Consider the following 17,251-nt stretch of genomic DNA (forward strand, 5'->3'; position numbering starts at 1 on the left):
GACAGTTGATAATTTTTTATTTGATGAATCACAACATGAAGCCAGACATTTACCCAAGGTGGATGATAGCCTGGTTTCTAGCCAGAGTCCTGTCTGATACAAGGGAAAGAAGCAGAAGTATTTATAGCCATCTCCAGGCCTGGGGAGACAGTGCCTGGAGCCTTCCCGCCCAAGCACATGGAGTCGGAGTCACTAAGACTATCAGTTCCATGATAGGTTAAAGGCACTTTGTTCCTTGATTTAGTCCTGCCAAAATTCAAAACCTGGTGAAATGGCTGCCATGGCTGACCAGATGTCTCCCGCTCCCTGACAGAAAATGAAGAGGAGATCTCATTCAGTAACTCCCCACCTAGCTCCCACAATTTGAAGACATTAACAATTTATTCCAATCCTCCCTCCCTCCCATCAGGAGCTACCCAGATGGCTGCTTACTCTTTCCCTTGCCTGGGCATATTCTGAAGGCCTACACCTCCATTACCATAGGAAGTGGCAGCCTTCTGTCTCACCTCTTTGCTTTGTTTATCATTTAAAAAATGTAATGCGACAGGAGGGATGATCCGATGCCCAGAGACTGAGATGTGTCAACAGATGGAGTGGCAGAAGGAAGGGGTCCTGACCGTACACAGAGCTACAGGTGGAAGGAAGGCCTTGAGGGAGAGAAGCCAGCAGGAAGCCATCTCTTCCACCTTCAGTTTGAAAGTCCTGAAGTGTGTGGCACAGCAAGTCCACTTCTGAGAATTTATCTTTATGCCAGTTAGGGTCCAACCTAGAAAAAAGAAAAAAAAAAAAACAACCCTGGGTATTTGTAGCAGAGATTAATACAGGAAGTTGTCTTCCACATTAAGGGGCACATTCCAGAGCTGAGCACCATCAGAAAGCTCTCCACCCACTGGGCTGAAGGGGTATAGGAGAGAGGCATATATCAGATGAGGAACAAGGTCACTTGACAGAAGTGGGGATTCTACTAGGCCTGCCTGGCAGCAGTCAGACCATAGAGGAGAGACACAGTTGCTGGTACCTGATCTTCTGCCCCCTCTATTTTCTGTCTCCCATTTATACCTCCCACTGAACAAACCCAGCTGGAAACCAGGGCTCAGCCTGCGGGGGCTCATCCAGCCCTAGGAGACAGAGCAGAACAAGAGAAGGGTAAGAAGTGGACCTGCGTGCTCACTGGCCTGGGGGAGCAACCTGAAATACAATAACATGCATTTCAAAAATTAAATGCTTGCAAATGGGTAAATCATAGATTCTTGTACCTAATTATATGAATTAAGTTTGGATTTAAGAAGTGCTGAAATCATCAGAATCCATTCTAGAAAAAGAAATCCTGGAAAATATAATAATGGAAGAAGGATAGATGGGATAAAAGTCAGAGTTAGGATAAGTAAAAATAGATTGTGTACTTGTAAATGCTAAGAGAAGGGGAGAAATAATTCTAGTTGAAGTTGGATAAAATATGCTGAGACAAAACACAAATTGCAGCTCATGTTCTCACAAATGATCTGGCCCCATTTATAAGAGAAGAATGTCTAAATGTTCCCTGTGATATGACATGAGATGGAACTGGTGACAAAGAATCATAGAAAATATGCCCTTTGCCAGGCACAATGGTGCATGCCTGTAATCCCAGCTGCTTAGGAGGCTGAGATAGGAGGATTGTGAGTTCAAAACCAGCCTCAGTATCAGTGAGGGACTAAGCAACTCAGGGAGACCCTGTCTCTAAATAAAATACAAAATAGGGCTGGGGATGTGGCTTAGTGGTTGAGTGCCCCTGAACTCAATCCCTGGTACCAAAAAAATAAAAAAATATGACCTTCACCATGAGGTCTGACCACATGTTTAAGCACCAGCTCAATATCCCAATAGATGATTGGAAACAAAGGATAAAATTGACGAGAAGACAGTAACACAAGAACTCATCATCATGAAGCTATGGCCTAGGCCTTCACAGTGATGAGAATAAGATTAAAAATCAGCAGGCAACTAGAAGAGATCATTAGATCGTCAAAGAACAATCTAATTTTCATGTTGCCAAGAAAAGCCTAAACACACAGAAGCTGTGAATTACAAATAGCATATATCAAAGAAGGAGAAGGACAAAAAAGTCTCAGAATAAGGCCAGCTCTTTAAATTGAATTCATTTAGATAAAATTAACTTGCTATATCTTCCCATCTTTCTCCTTTTGCTACAAAGTAATACTTGGTGACTACTGCATTTTACAACCCCTGAATTTCTTCCTATTATCAAAATTCTATGACCCTGGCCTGTTTTGTTAGAGCAGATTTATTCTATGTCAGGCGTGAACTAAAAAGAATGTTAAGTGAAGAGCATAGTTAAATTTAATTGATACCCAGAGAGGCAATTGATTTTCCATCATTCACCACCAATGAACTTTACTGGTAGGAGGAAATCCACTCTCTCAGCAAAAAAGGAGGAGGAAGTGTATTGGTCTCATCCTCACCCCCAGCAGCCTTCCCTTTGGAAGCAAATGAACTTGACTTCTATTGGCTAAATCTCTTTGGACCACACTGAGCACTTGACTCCTAAAGCAATCAATCTCTCCTAACTAATCCGAAATTTATAGAGTTGGGAGTGTCCTGGTGCAGGAAACATCATCCAAACCTGGATGATGACAGCAAACCAGAGAATGAATCTTTTTGAGATTTGACTATGAGAGATATGTAGAGAGAAGGTAGCTTCTCATTATGCTAATGTGGTACCATCATCAGTCTGGAGACTCAGTGGCTCCCCCAGAGGCCACGCTCTGCCATGTGGCTGTGTGGAGTGATTCCTGAAAACTTCATCTTGAGCCTTTCTTTCCCCTCTCAATGGCTCTATAAACCAACCTTTGACTGATGCAAATGTAACTCCTGCATTAAAGGCATCCTCCCCACCCCCCCACTCCACCCCCCCACTCCCCACCACAAAACAAAACAAAAAAGGCCTCCTGGCCCCTGGGGGAGCCAGGCAAGTAAACAAATCCATGAGGACAGTGTTGTCATTCTGGTATACAGACGACTGCATTGGGCAGGTACAAGAGTGAGCCCCTAAACCGGAAGGAGCCAAGAAGGGTTCACGCTGACCTTGAAAACTATATGGGAGATTAGCAGAACACAAAGAGTGAAGTTGTCCAAGGCCAAAGATGTGGCAAGGGCATAGAACATGAGCAGTGGGGTTGGCAAGGTAATGCAGAAAGTGGCAGGCAACCACATGTTTAGAGAGCAAGAAAACCGAGTAGGGGAAGGTGGAGCAGTTTGGAAGCCCCTTTGAGTGCCTGAACTGAGGTTGCAAGAGCTCTGACTGTCCTGAGCCTCATGCTTCACAGAGTCCTTCTGGGTGTGGTGCTATCTTCTGGAGATGGTTTGAGTGTGTCCCCCAACAATTTCATGTGTCGGACATTTGGTCCCAAGTGTGGTGAGAGGTGGTGGAATCTTCAAGAGATGTGGCCTAGTGGAAGGTGATTAGGTCACTGGGCAGTGCCTTTGGAAGAGATTAATATGGCTTTGTGGTACCCCAGTTAGTTCTCATAAAAGTGGGCTGTTCTAAAGTCACATTCTTGGGATGCATTTTCCTTCCTGCTTCTCTGTCATTTACATTTCTGCTCCTCTGCCCTATCTCAGGGGGCCCTCACCAGAAGCCATACAGATGGACCACCTGACTTTGAACTTTCAGCTTCCAAAACCATGAGCTAAATAAATGTCTTTTCTTTGTAAGTACTTTGCATCTGGTATTTGGTTATAGCAACAGAAAACAGACTAATACGGTAAGCCTGTCACATTCTTGTCACATCAGCCCTTTGCTGTCAGGAGCTGCTCTGGACAGAAGCTATGTGCACTCCTTTAAGTCCTGAGTAAAGGGGTACTGAACAGTTATTGCACCTGACAATACATTGGGCTTAACCTCTGCTCTGATAAGAGAGGTGTGGCTCCAAGAGTGGGAGTCACCGGATGGGGTTGAATTATACCCACCTGTTCCTTTGTAATCCTACCCCTTTACCCTTTTTGGGATAGAATGTTCCATGGAATCTCCCCTTGTGTGTCCCCTATATAAGAATAAAGAATTCCAGTGGCTCATTCTCTTTCCACAGACCCCTAAGGCCACAGAGCCATCCTCTGATTTTGAAAAGGTACTTCTGTGTGTTTGCATGCTTTCTGCACCATTTTCTTAAGTTATTGGAATAGTCAGATTTTGTGAACCCAGCATTAGGGCACCAGCTCAGGTAGATGGTGATACTTTGCCTGCTTCATCCTTCCAATGATAGCCCCGATCCAGGGTAGGTTAATCACTATGGCCCTGTCCTATAAAGCGAGTACTCTGATCTCTGAACATAAAGAAAGAAGAAGGGAAGGTGTGGATAGATTTGCCCAAGTCTGTGACTGCTTTAAAAAAAAAATCAGGACTCAGCTCTCTCCTTTATCTCCCACATTCAGTATCCATTCATTAATCTCTTTGTAATTTATCTATTTATCCTCCATTCATCCATCCATTCATTCATCCTTTCCATCCACTCTTCGCTGTTGATATTTCTCTGTATCTATTTATTCCTGTATCTGTAGCTACAATATCAAATGTTTATTGCTTAGTGTATGTCAGGCAGTGCTCCAGATGTTTTACATATATCAATTCAGTTCATTGATCCTCACAACCACCCTGGATGTGGGTGTTATTTTTATCCCCATTTTACAGATGAGAAAATTTGTCTCAGAGAGGTTAAGTAACTTGCCCAAGGTCACGCCTTACATTTACCTTTGTCTTTATACTGTTCCTCAAAGGGGGACTCTCTCATTCCATTGATCACCCAGTTTGTTGATTCCATTTTCCAAATACCTCTCAATTTTCCACCTTCACTCTTTTCATTCAAATTCTATTGTATTTAGTAAGTGCTTCCTCCCCAGCTAAGCCACTCCTGGTTTGGGATGATTCTGTTTTCCAGTTAGTCACTCAAATTTCAACTTCCCCACATTCCTTTTTTCTTTCTCTTCTTCCACATTCCACAACTTACCCCCAGCACAAGTAGGGTGATCTTCCAAGAACAGTGTCCTTAAGAAAGCTGTCCTGAGCACTGAGGTACATCTAGCATGCCTGGCTTGGGGCTGCTACATGGTAATAGCACCCTGCAGGCATTATGAGAAACAGAAATGCCCGAGAGACATTTTCAAACATCTTAGTTGAAAATCTCTATTAGAAACATGTACACATGTATGTTATAACACTTAAACCTCTTTGAAATCCTTAGATAGGTTTATTCATTGAGACACATTGATCCCTGACCACATCAGACACTGGGCTAAGCAGTGGAAATAGTGGTGAGTACAGCACAACAGAGAGGCTGAACAACCCTTCACGGGTTGCACAGGAGCAGTTCAGGCAAGAGCAACAGGAAATGCCTCCTGAAGAGTAAGACTTGAACTGCCTTCTAGCAGATGAGCCACAGTTGGCTGGGCAAGGCCAGCAGCAGGGAGAGGACGAGCATTCTGATCAGAAAGAGCATCATAGGCACGGTTCCCCATGAGAAGGAGGCCACATTGAGTCCTGTAGACACAAGAAATCTGGTGAGGCTGGAGGAGAGCGGTGGAGAGGGGGAGGTCCAGGAAGAGGCAGAAGAAAGCCATAGTCTATGCAGAATCCAGGGGCCATGTCCAGGGTACTGGTCTTCATCCCAGGGCAAACAAACGTGGTTGCTTTAAATTTAAAACTCAGTTGCACCCAGGTGTAATTTTAAAGCAGTAAAATGCCCCTTTGTTGAGTGAGCAGCTCAGTGAGCAACCACCAGCATAGTCAAAATAGAATGCACTGCCATCATTCAAAAAGTTCCCTCCTTGGGCTGGGGATGTGGCTCAAGCGGTAGCGCGCTCGCCTGGCATGCGTGCGGCCTGGGTTTGAACCTCAGCACCACATACAAACGAAGATGTTGTGTCCGCCAAAAAACTAAAAAATAAATATTAAAATTCTCTCTCTCTCTCTCTAAAATAAATAAAGGCGTTGTGTCCATCTACACCTAATAAATAAATAAAATTTAAAAATAATAATAAAAACATATACATGAGAGTAGAGTGTATTTAAAAAAAAAAAAAAAAAAGTTCCCTCTGGCTCCTTTGTAGTCAGTCCCAGGCCCCTGGCAACTGCAGCTCTGCTTTCTCTTTCACTACAAACTAGATTTGCCTGTTCTGAATTCCAGCGAAGGGTACCAGTGCTCCCTCAGGCTTCAGTGTGGAGAAGAGGTTGGAAGGGAGAATGCCTGGGAGAGGTCCATTAGCAGGAGCCTGCAGTCACCCAGACTCAAGCTTCAGGGTGATGAGGTCAGCAGAGATGGAAAGACATAACACACTGGGGACATAGGACAGAATCTAGCTACTCAGCCCAGCTCCAAGGCCCTGTCCTGATGAGCCCAAAGCCATCCTCCCTACCTGAAGTCCACATGTATGATGCTCCCTGCTCAGAACTGCTCCCCAGTCCCAGTCCCAATCAAAGTCCTCCATACGTATAGCTCTACTGTGAGCTGCTACCTTCCTTTGAAAATCTCTGAATCTCTATCAGGATAAATCTAGTTCTTCCTGACAACCCAGCATAAAAGTCACCTCTTCTGGGGAATGTGTCCCAGCTTTACCTGGTAGATTCAATCATTTCCCTTTTTTACCATCTCTGCAATCTCAGTAAAATCTGTAATATTATTTGTGTATCTCAATTCCCCATAGACTGGAAGTTCCTTAAGGTAGGGGCCCTGTCTTTATCATATTCCCTGCATTAATAGGTACTCAATAAATAGCTGTTAAATGGATCAGTACTCTATTTAATGATCTCTATCTGCCTCTCTCTGTCTCCCACTCCATCTCTGTGTCTTTGTCTCTATCTCTATCTCCATCCCCATCTTTATCTCAATTGATCTCTCTCTTATGCCAGAGGTTGCTGTGAAGTCTTGAAAATAAACCTTGGTGGTAATCATAAGAAAATGGGTAGAGGACTGGAGCTATAGCTCAATGGTAGAGTGCTTGCCTTGTATCTTCAAAGTCATGGGTTCAGTTCTCAATATCACACACACACACACACACACACACACACACACAGAGAGAGAGAGAGAGAGAGAGAGAGAGAGAGAGAGAGAGAGAGAGAAAGAGAGAGAAATTTATTCTCATGGCCAACCAGATTGTAAACAAGCATGGTGGTTCAAGTTAACATTCTTAGCCCTACTTCTCTGTGATAGGACTGTTCTGCTGATGAGAGCAGCATAATATTTTGGCCTGCAGCTGGCTGTAATGATAGCATACAGAGAAGACCCAGGGACACAATTCTGGGAAGCTGGCTTGGTGTGCTCCCAGTCAGCTAGAAACCCACTCATTTCTGACCCAGCCCCGTGTTCTGGATTAAACCTCAGAAAGACCAGACAACCCGCTTCTTGGAAGACTGGCTGGCAGGCCTCACCCAGCTCTGCTTGGGTCACCTCTGGCTCCTGCTCCCTGCCTGCAAGAGCAGACATGTGATCTGGCACAGTGTCCCAGGTTACCAGGGAGTGGATCCTAGTCCAGAGGGAGCTCATTCGTGATCACTGAACCATGATTTCAGAAGGAAATGACACTGCCTTTCTGTTGTCTTTTCTTCCCACTTATGCTTGCTTTTTATCCAAATCCTATTACCCACCCTTATGCTCTTAGAACAGAGTCACCAGGCTGAGTAAGAAGGTAGTGAGATAGGAGGAAATGGATGTTGGAACATGCAACCTCATGGGTTCTTGAGATCATTGTAAACCATGTTTGAGTAGCCAGTCCCTTCTTTTTTCTAATTTATTAGTGTCCTTTGCAACAAGAAAGCCCCAAAATCTGACTTATTTATGGTATGAAGGAATATTCAATATTTCAGGCCTGCTGACCTTGGTGGGTTTGTCTTAATCAAAACCAGGTTAAGACTTCAGCACCTGCACTGTTTGAAATAAGTTCTACATTTTCCACTTAAATCATATCCTTTGCATGAAATATTTGCTGTCATTGGCTAAAGGTTGAAGAATAGATATGTTTTTTAATTTCTTCTTGATCATAATGAATAAAGCTAATTTGAGATTTGATTCTAAAATACATTACCATGATTAATTGGATCTGGGTGTTCTTAATAAAGGGGAAATCTAATGGACTTTTAAATATGTTAATATATTTTTAATTTTAGGATAGTTTTAAATTTACAAAAAATTATGAAGCTAGTGTAGAGTTCTTCATATACCTGACATACAGTTTTCCCTACTATTTGCTTAAATTGATAACATTACACTTAAGTTAGTTTACTACATTTGTTCTAATTAATAAATCATTATTGATACAATGGTGCTAACTAGTGGGCTGGGGATATAGTTCAGTTGGTAGAGTGCTTGCCTCGCATGCACAAGGCCCTGACTTCAATCCCCAACACCACACACACACACACACACACATACACACACACTCACACACACACACACATGAAATGGTGCTAACTAAAATTCATGATTTAATCATATTTCATTAGTTTTAACCTAACATCCTTTTTCTGTTCCAAGATCCCATTAGGATATCACATGTTTGGTGCTCCTTATTCAGGTTTCTCCCGGCTGTGGCAATTTTTCTTGTTTTTAATGGCTTTGATAGTTTTTGCCTATTTTGTTCTTGCTGTTCTTTTTTAATGTGTTAAAATATGCATAACATAACATTTTAACCATTTAATTGCATGGTTCAGTGGCTTTAGGTACATTCACATAATTGGGTAATGATTACCACCATCCGTCACCAGGTGCTATACCCATCAAACAAAACTCCCCATTACCTCCTCCCACCCACCCCTGGGAACTACCATTCTACTTCCTGTCTCTATAGAGTCAACTCCTCTGGAGATTTCACATATATAGAAACATACATTATTTTTCCTATTGTGTCTTATTTCACTTAACAGTAAGTCCTCAAGGTACATCCATATTATAGCATGTATCAAAATTTCACTCCTTGTTAAATTTGAACAATATTCTGTTGTTTGTATACACCGAATTTTGTTTATTTATTCATGTTTTGATGGACATTTGAACTGCTTATATCTTCCTGCTATTGTGTTTATTTTTAAACTGTCAAAAAAGTACTATTGTCACATTACTTTCTCGAAAAATGCCAAAGACAGTAAAACCTGCATAAAAACTGGTTCTTTGGGGTTGGAGATGTAACACAGAGGTGGAATACTTGCTTAACATGTGAGAGACTCTGGATTCAATCCACAATACTGCAAAAATAAATAAATAAAATTTTAAAATGATCCATTTGGTTAAAAAGAAACTTTAAAAAATATGTACCAGATCCTTTGCCAGTTGCTGGGGAATAAGGCAAAGAAGTTAACAAGTCCAAACCAAATAATGAGTCACAAAAGTAAACAATTCCAGAATTGCATGGTTTGTGTGTGGGCGAGGGTGGATGTATGTAAGGAACCAGATCATAAAAGACTGGATCGAGGCCCGTGGAGAAGGAGGACAAGAAATCTTCATACAAGTGATATTAGAGTGGCCTTTTGAAAGCATCAGTCAAATAAGTAGAAGAAGTATATTCTGAGAGGAAAATAATAATGTCATTAAACAGTATTTTTTTGTGCGCAAATAGTGATCATTCAGATTTCCAGTGTGTGCATGTCTAGGTTATGGACTTAGAGGACTGGTGCCAGGACACTTGGGTTCTAAATTCCAGCTTCAGCACTTACAATCCCTGTAATTTTGAACAAAATTCTTGACTTTAGTTTCATTACCTGTCGGGAAGGGTAAAAAAATAATATCCCCACCAAAAGACTTTTCAAATATTAAATGATATAACTCCAATCAAATATTTGGTATTATACTTTCTAGGATGAGGGAAGCTTTCCATAACAATTCTTATTATGGAGGCAGAAAGGAGGATTTGAGATTAGTAAGAACTAGTAAAGAGAAACCATGCAAGCCACAGCAAGGAAACCTCCCAAATGTTTCCATCCAGGAGGTGGGGAGGCAGATCTGCACCTGAACAGGTGAAAGATGGGGTGAGAGAGGAGGCGGGGGAAGAGGGGATTGGCTATTTTAATAGTCCAGGGAAGACAGAGGGACCCTGAGTTCAGGCAGTGGTGATGGGGATAGAGGGTCAGGGGGCAGGAATGGATTTGAAAGACATGAAGGGGGTAAGACTGATGGAAATTCTTGACCACTTAGGTGAGAAGAGATAGGCAAGAGTATGGGACCATGTCCAGACTCTGGCTCTGTGCTTTGATACTAGAGGAGTCACCAACCAAGATCATGATATAGAGGTAACATGATATAGAGGCAAGATCATGATATAGAGGCAGGAAGCATGCTGTTTGTTCATGAATGTGGAGGTAAACAATGAGTTCAGTGTTGGACTCAAAGACTTTGAGGCACCAAAGACTATGAGGAGGGAAGGAGATGGGTAAAGTTCAAAAGGAGGAATTGTTTTTATTTATTCATTTATTTATTGTCTTTATTTGGGCAGAAAAAAGTATTTTTTGTACTACTCCCAGCCATCTGCCTTCTGTTCAAGGAGGGCAGAGTCCACCTCAGGAGGGTTCAGGAAGCAGGAAAGAGAGACCTGGGCAGGTTTATAGCATGAAGGGAAGGAGCAGAGAAAGGAAGAGGTTGAAATACAGGAAGAAGAACATCGATCAGGGATGTGTGAGGTGAGATATTTGGAGCAGGTTTGTTGGTACTTGTGTTAGTTTTTTGTCACTGTGACAAATATCTGGAAAAAAAAAACAATTTGGTGGAGGAAAGGTTTATTTTGATGCTTAAGAGATTTCACTCCTTGTTTGGTTGGCTCCATTGCTTTGGGCCTAAGACAAGGCAGAACATCATGGTGAAAGGTGGAGGAGAATGACTCAGTTTGTGGCAGCAGGAAGGAGAGAGAAGAAGAAAGAGGAAAGAGCCAGGGACAAGATACTGTTCCCAAGGGCACATACCCAAAGACCTCTCCCTTCTACTAGGTCCTATCTCCCATAATTCCTACCATCTTTCAATTTTCCATTCAAACTATGAATACCTCAATGGATTAATCCACTGATGAGGTTAGAGCCCTCTTGATCCAATCACTTCCCAAGGGCCATACCTGTGATCACTGCTGCATTGGGGACCAAGCCTTTAACACATCAGCCTTTGGGGGACATTCCAGATCTAAACCATAACAGTCCCCACAGACACCTCAGAATAGAATCGACAGGGCCATCTTGCTGGGGAAATGAATTGTGCCAATTATTCAATTTACCTGTAGTTATGAAAAGTGGCATGGGTAGTTGGTACTCTAGAGCCATATCTCAGAAATGAAGTAAATTACTTGAGCTCTTTGCTGAGAATTTGATTGACCTCTCCTGTCATTAAGTTGAGCTCTGGTGATCCCTTAAGTCTCCTTCTTCTAGGAGAATTGATTTCAATTGCAATTGATGGCTTTCAATAGGAAAATGCAGTCTGTATTTTCAGAGGCAGGAAGTGGGAAGACAGCTTCTTTTGCAAAGGAAAGTCTTACTCTTTGTCTCACTCTTGCTCAGAGACCCCAAGGACAACTTGTGGAAATGTTCTCTTCCCTCAAGAGTGGGAAGAGCTCAAAATCCCAACCCTGCTAACTGCTCTGCCAACTGTGATATAGTACATTATGGAAAAATGTATGCTTTTTACACATAATTGTGCAGGCTCTGTCAATATGTTAGACACTGAATTATTTTTAAATAGGGGAAGACAAGTAGCTTCTCTATATCCCAAAGCCCTTTGTTCACCTGCATGTTAGAAAGCAACACATTCATACTGATTTCCTTGTTTATGGTAATGATCCCTACAGTTCTGAACATTGTTTCAAGAGCAGTGACCAAGTACTCTTCAACTTCTTGTCCTCTGTGCCTAGCACGAGGCTTTTCATACACAGTGGGTGCTACCACTGTTTAGTCAAATTATTCAGTGAATAAATGAAGTTACATTTAAGAAGGGAAAGAGGAGAATGCTAGTCTATACACATTGCTCATAATTATATGTTGAGCAACATGGGTATTTTAGCAAAACGTCAGAAAATCATTTGGAATTAATCCAAAAAAATGAAAAAAAAAATTTAACCAACAAAATTCATTAAGAATTTTTTTCAGGGGCTGGGTTGTGCCCCAGTGCTGAAGTACTTGCCTAGCACTTGTGAGGCACTGGGTTCAATTCTCAGCTCCAATAAAAAAATAAAATAGAAGTATTGTGTCCATTTATAACCAAAAATATTTTTTTTTAAAAAAGATTTTTTTTTACTTTATATCTTTTTTGTTTGTTTGTTTTGTTTTTCGGTACAAAACAAAATAAATAATTGAACCCAGGGGTGCTTTATCGCTGCATACATCCCCAGTCCTTTTTAAAATTTTTTGTTTTGAGACAGGCTGTTGCTAAGTTGCTGAGGGTCTGGCTGTATTGCTGAGGCTGGCCTTGAACTTGAGATACTCCTCAGTCTCCCCGAGGTGCTGGAATTACAGGTATGTGCCACCATGCCCTATTTCAACTCTTTATCCTGAAACAATTTTAGGCATATAGAAAAGTTGCAAAAACAGTAGAGTTCACATATAGCATCCAACCTGTGTTCCCCAAATGGTAACATGTTGCATAACCACCCCACAGGAAATTTTCATAGGCATAATACCAAGGCATAATTAACTAAGTTATGCACAGTTTTGAATTCCCCTTGTTTACACCCTCATGTCCTTTGTCTGACTCAGGATATAGTCCATGATCCCACATTGTATTTAGTTGTCATATCCCCTAAGTCTTTTTGAATCTGTGAGAGCTCCTTGTCTTTCATGACCTTGACATGTTTGAAGAGTGTTGGTCAGTGATTTTGTAGAATGTCCCTGTTTTGGGTTTGTCTAATGTTTAATGTGATTATGTTGAGATTATACATTTTCAGGGTAAATATCATGTAAGAGATGTTGTACCGTTCTCAATGCACAGTAATCAGGGGCTGTAAGATGTCTGTTCTGTTGTTTTCTTTATTTTTTAATTTGTTCTTTTTAGATATACATGACAGTAGAGTGGATTTTGACATATTATATGTACACATGGATTATATCTTATTCTAATTAGGATCTCATTCTTGTGGTTGTACATGATATGGAGTTTCACTGTGCTGTATTCATATATGAATATAGGAAAGTTATGTCCAATTCATTTTACCGTTTTTCCTTTTCCCATCCCCTCTTCCTTCCCTTCATTCCCCTTTGTGTAATCCGCTGATCTTCTATTCTTCCCCAATCCCTCCTTGTTGTGTGTTAGCATCCACATATCAGAAAGAACATTCAACCTTTGTTTTTTAGTATTATTTCACTTAGCATGACAATCTCCAGATCCATCCATTTACTGGAAAAATTCATATAGTCATTCTTTTTTACGGCTGAGTAATATTCTATTGTGTATACATACCACATTTCCTTTATCCATTCATTTGTTTAAGGACACTTAGGTTGTTTCCATACTGTAGCTATTGTGAGTTAAAATGCTGTAAGTATTGATGTGGCTGCATCACTGTAGTATGTTAATTAATTCCTTTGGATATATACCTGTGAGTGGTATAACCAGGTCAAATTGTGTTCCATTCCAAGTTTTTTGAGGAATCTCCACACTGCTTTCCAGAGTGGTTGCACCAATGTCTGTGTTTTTTGAATATTTGGTTAAGGTGGTATCTGATGTATTTCTCCATTGTTAGTCCAATATCTTGGGTGGGATACTTTGAGGCTATGCTTATATAATGTCATTTCTCAAGTATATACCCACTCATTTTAGTCCCCATTAGTGTATCCTGCCTACAATAGTTAAAACTGTAGTGCTTACCAAATGATGATTTCCCCTTATTTCTTCCACTTTTTAAAATTAGAATTTTTCTGTAAGAAAGAATTGTTCCTTATTTTCCTTTTAAAATTTAATTTAAGAAATAGTTAATTATTAATTAATATCAGCAACAATTCATGGCTACTCATTTTATTTTTTGGAGTATAATCAATCAATTCTATTTTTATTTACTTTATTCTTCCAATGGTTCCTTCTCTACCCTCAGGGAACCACTCCTGTTTAACTTTTATATATTTTGACAAGCCCCTCTTCTTTTAAAAGCACATCCTTATGTTGTGGCATCATAAAATGTTCCAACCTCAGTTTGATGCTTTCCTGTCAAGTCCTGAATCAATCAATTCTGTAAGAAGCCCTTGTGCCTTATATTGGAAAACAGTTCTTAAGAAATCAAGAGCTGGATGCTAAGTATCAAAGGAAGTCTTCTGCATGCCTTCTTAACCATAAAACTATCACCATTGATTAAATTTTAACCATTTCCTGATGATTCAGGGTCACTATTTCTTATATCAAGTATGGAAGTGATACCTTGATGACCTCAAGAATTACTGTGATCTCTGGGCTGGGGTTGTGGCTCAGTGGTAGAGGGCTTGCCTAGCAGGTGTGAGACACTGGGTTTGATTCTCAGCACCACATTAAATAGATAAATAAATAAATAAATAAATAACAACAACAACAAAGGAATTACTGTGATCTCTAAGGCTATTAGCTTCCATAGTAACCACTTTTCATGATTTTTGCTTCTGAGGTATCAATGTCACAAACTTTCTCAGCAGGTAGGAATTATGTGTGTGTACTCTAACCCATACAGACGTGTATTCAACTCAACATCCATGTCCATGTGTGTCTGCATTTTAAACTGATATCTCTGGTTTCAGTGCAACATCATAGGGATCATTTGGATCTTCCTCCTTTATTTGCAGCTTCCTTCTTGATAGTGAAAAGTTAGCTCTAATTATATCATTAAGAATTTTTAAAAAGAGTACCTCCTGATTTAATTATGATTTTTATAATGAATATATTAGGTTACTTTTTCTCTTTTTTCCACATTTTTATTGATGCATTATAGTTGCACTTAATGATGGGATTTGTGATTACATATACATGCACACAGTATAAAATATAATTTGACCAATATCACTCCCTAGCATTTTCCCCTCCCTCCCCTCTTTCTATTCCTTGGTCCTTTCCCACTATTGATTTCCCTTTGATTTTTAGGTGATCTACCCTCTCCTTTCTCTTCCTCTAGCTTCCACATATAAGAGAAAACATAGGACCCTTGACCTTCTGAATTTGACTTATTTCACTTAATATCACAATCTCTAATTCCATCCATTTTCCTGCAAATGCCATAATTTCACTTTTGTTTATGGCTGAATAAAATGACATCGTGTATTTATACCACATTTTTTTTATCCATTCATCTATGGATGAACTCCTAGACTAATTCCATAGCTTGGCTTTTTTGAATTGTGCTGCTATAAACATGGGCATGCATATATCACTGTAGTAAGATGACTTTAATCCTTTAGGATAAATACCTAGGAGTAGTTTAGCTGGGTCATAAGGTAGTCTTTTTTTTTTTTATCTTTTATTGATTTTATTTTTTTAAATACACCACAGTAGTGGAATGCATTACAATTCTTATTACTCATATAGAGCACAATTTTTCATATCTCTGTATATAAAGTACGTTCATGCCAATTCATGCCTTTATACATGTACTTTGGTTTTTTTGCATTACAATTCTTAATACACATATATACCACAATTTTTCATATCTCTGTTTGTATATAAAGTATGTTGACACCCAATTCATGTCTTCATACATGCACTTGGATAATGATGTCCATCGCATTCCACCATCCTTGCTAATCCCCTGCCCCCTCCCTTTTCCTCCCACCCCTCTTCCCTATCTAGAATTTATCTATTCCTCCCATGCTCCCCCTCCCTACCCCACTATGAGTCAGCCTCCTTATATCAGAGAAAACATTCAACATTTGTTTTTTTGGGTTTGGCTAAGTTCACTTAGCATTATCTTCTCCAACGCCATCCATTTACCTGCAAATGCTATGATTTTGTTCTTTTTTAATGCTGAGTAAAATTCCATTGTGTATATATGCCACATTTTTAAAATCCTTTCATCCACTGAAGGACTTCTAGGTTGGCTCCACAGTTTAGCTATTGTGAATTGTGCTGCTATAAGCATTGATGTGGCTGTGTCCCTGTAGTATGCTGTTTTTAAGACTTTTGAGTATAGTCTGAGGAGAGGATAGTAGTCTTTAATTAAACTGTATTCTTAATTTTACTCTCTCTTTAATTCTTTGGGATATTAGGTTATTTTATGGATGATGTATTGGTATATTATTAATTCATAATTAAGAGACTATTTCAAGATTGTATCCATGTGTTTTGAAGTCTAAGTTCTAGGTGAAAGGTCATAGACCACTTCAGAAATACAGAAATTGATAACCTTAACCAGGGTGGTCCTGATTCCTCAGTGGAACAAAGAGAATCACATCCATGACCCAAACTCTAGTATAAGCCCAGTGTCCCTCTCTCTGGAAACCAGGATTCAGAAGGAAGATATGAGAGGAAGCAATTCTAGAGAAGCTACTATTTCTCTTCAAATGGAAATAATGGCTAAGAAAATCAATTGTTCTGGACTTTTTTGGGTATCTACTCCAGTTGTTTCTTGGTATTTCTAAAAATTCAAATGCAAACTATGTCTATGAGAAGGATGGCTGAGCTAATGAAATTATCAGATTTCAAAATTGATTTTGACTGGCATATCCAGATGGATTTCATATCCACCAGATCTTTTATTAATTTTCTAACTTCTGCTTAGTCCCTGAGCCCCAGACTCCATACTAGACAATGTAGACATGTTTGCAGATGCATAATAATCAGACATGTAGACATTAACTATAAAAAGAGCCAAAGTTTTTAGGTACTTACTGGTAGCCAGGCACGACACAGTGTGATTTATATGGATCATCTTGTGAATTCTCATAACAATCCTCTGAAGTAGGTGCTTTTATTTCCCCAGATTTACAGAGGAGGAAACTGAGGCACAATTTTCGTGGTGAGTGACTGAGCCAGCTGGACCATGGTGGGCTGGCTTCAGAGCCTGTGCTCTTAGTATATCAGTGTGTAGAGAATCAGATGTGACTGTGACCTTGAAAACGCAATGCTTACTGTCCTTGATGGGGCCTGCCTGCAAACGGGATGTCCTGTCTGCAAACAGGATGTCCTGTCAAGGTCTAGATAAGGTGATAATAAGGTGATAGTAAGGTGATAGATAATAAGGTGATAGTTAGCATACTTGCACACAAGATGTTTGTTTTCTTTGATGGGGCCTGCCTGCAAACGGGAGGTTCCAGGTTCTGTCAGGTTTAGATAGGTAACAGCAGACATGC

At 40.2% G+C, this 17,251-nt stretch overlaps 1 long non-coding RNA gene across 2 annotated transcripts; it reads right to left on the bottom strand.

Moving 5' to 3' along the window:
* LOC124106088 (uncharacterized) lies at positions 1 to 16,978 on the bottom strand. 2 transcript variants are annotated; one of them, XR_009228544.1, is made up of 3 exons: positions 16,791 to 16,978; positions 507 to 766; positions 1 to 306 (listed from the first exon to the last, which is right to left on the bottom strand). It is a non-coding gene; the product is annotated as an uncharacterized LOC124106088 (long non-coding RNA). The 2 variants fall into 2 exon arrangements; XR_006855983.1 differs by having other exon boundaries at positions 1 to 766.
* Positions 16,979 to 17,251: the final 273 nt, after the last annotated feature.

This window comes from Marmota monax, unplaced genomic scaffold (genome assembly GCF_021218885.2).
Source record: "Marmota monax isolate L192 unplaced genomic scaffold, Marmota_monax_Labrador192_F-V1.1 WCK01_AAM20220418_F8-fsc00057, whole genome shotgun sequence".
NCBI classification, from domain to species: Eukaryota; Metazoa; Chordata; class Mammalia; order Rodentia; family Sciuridae; genus Marmota; species Marmota monax.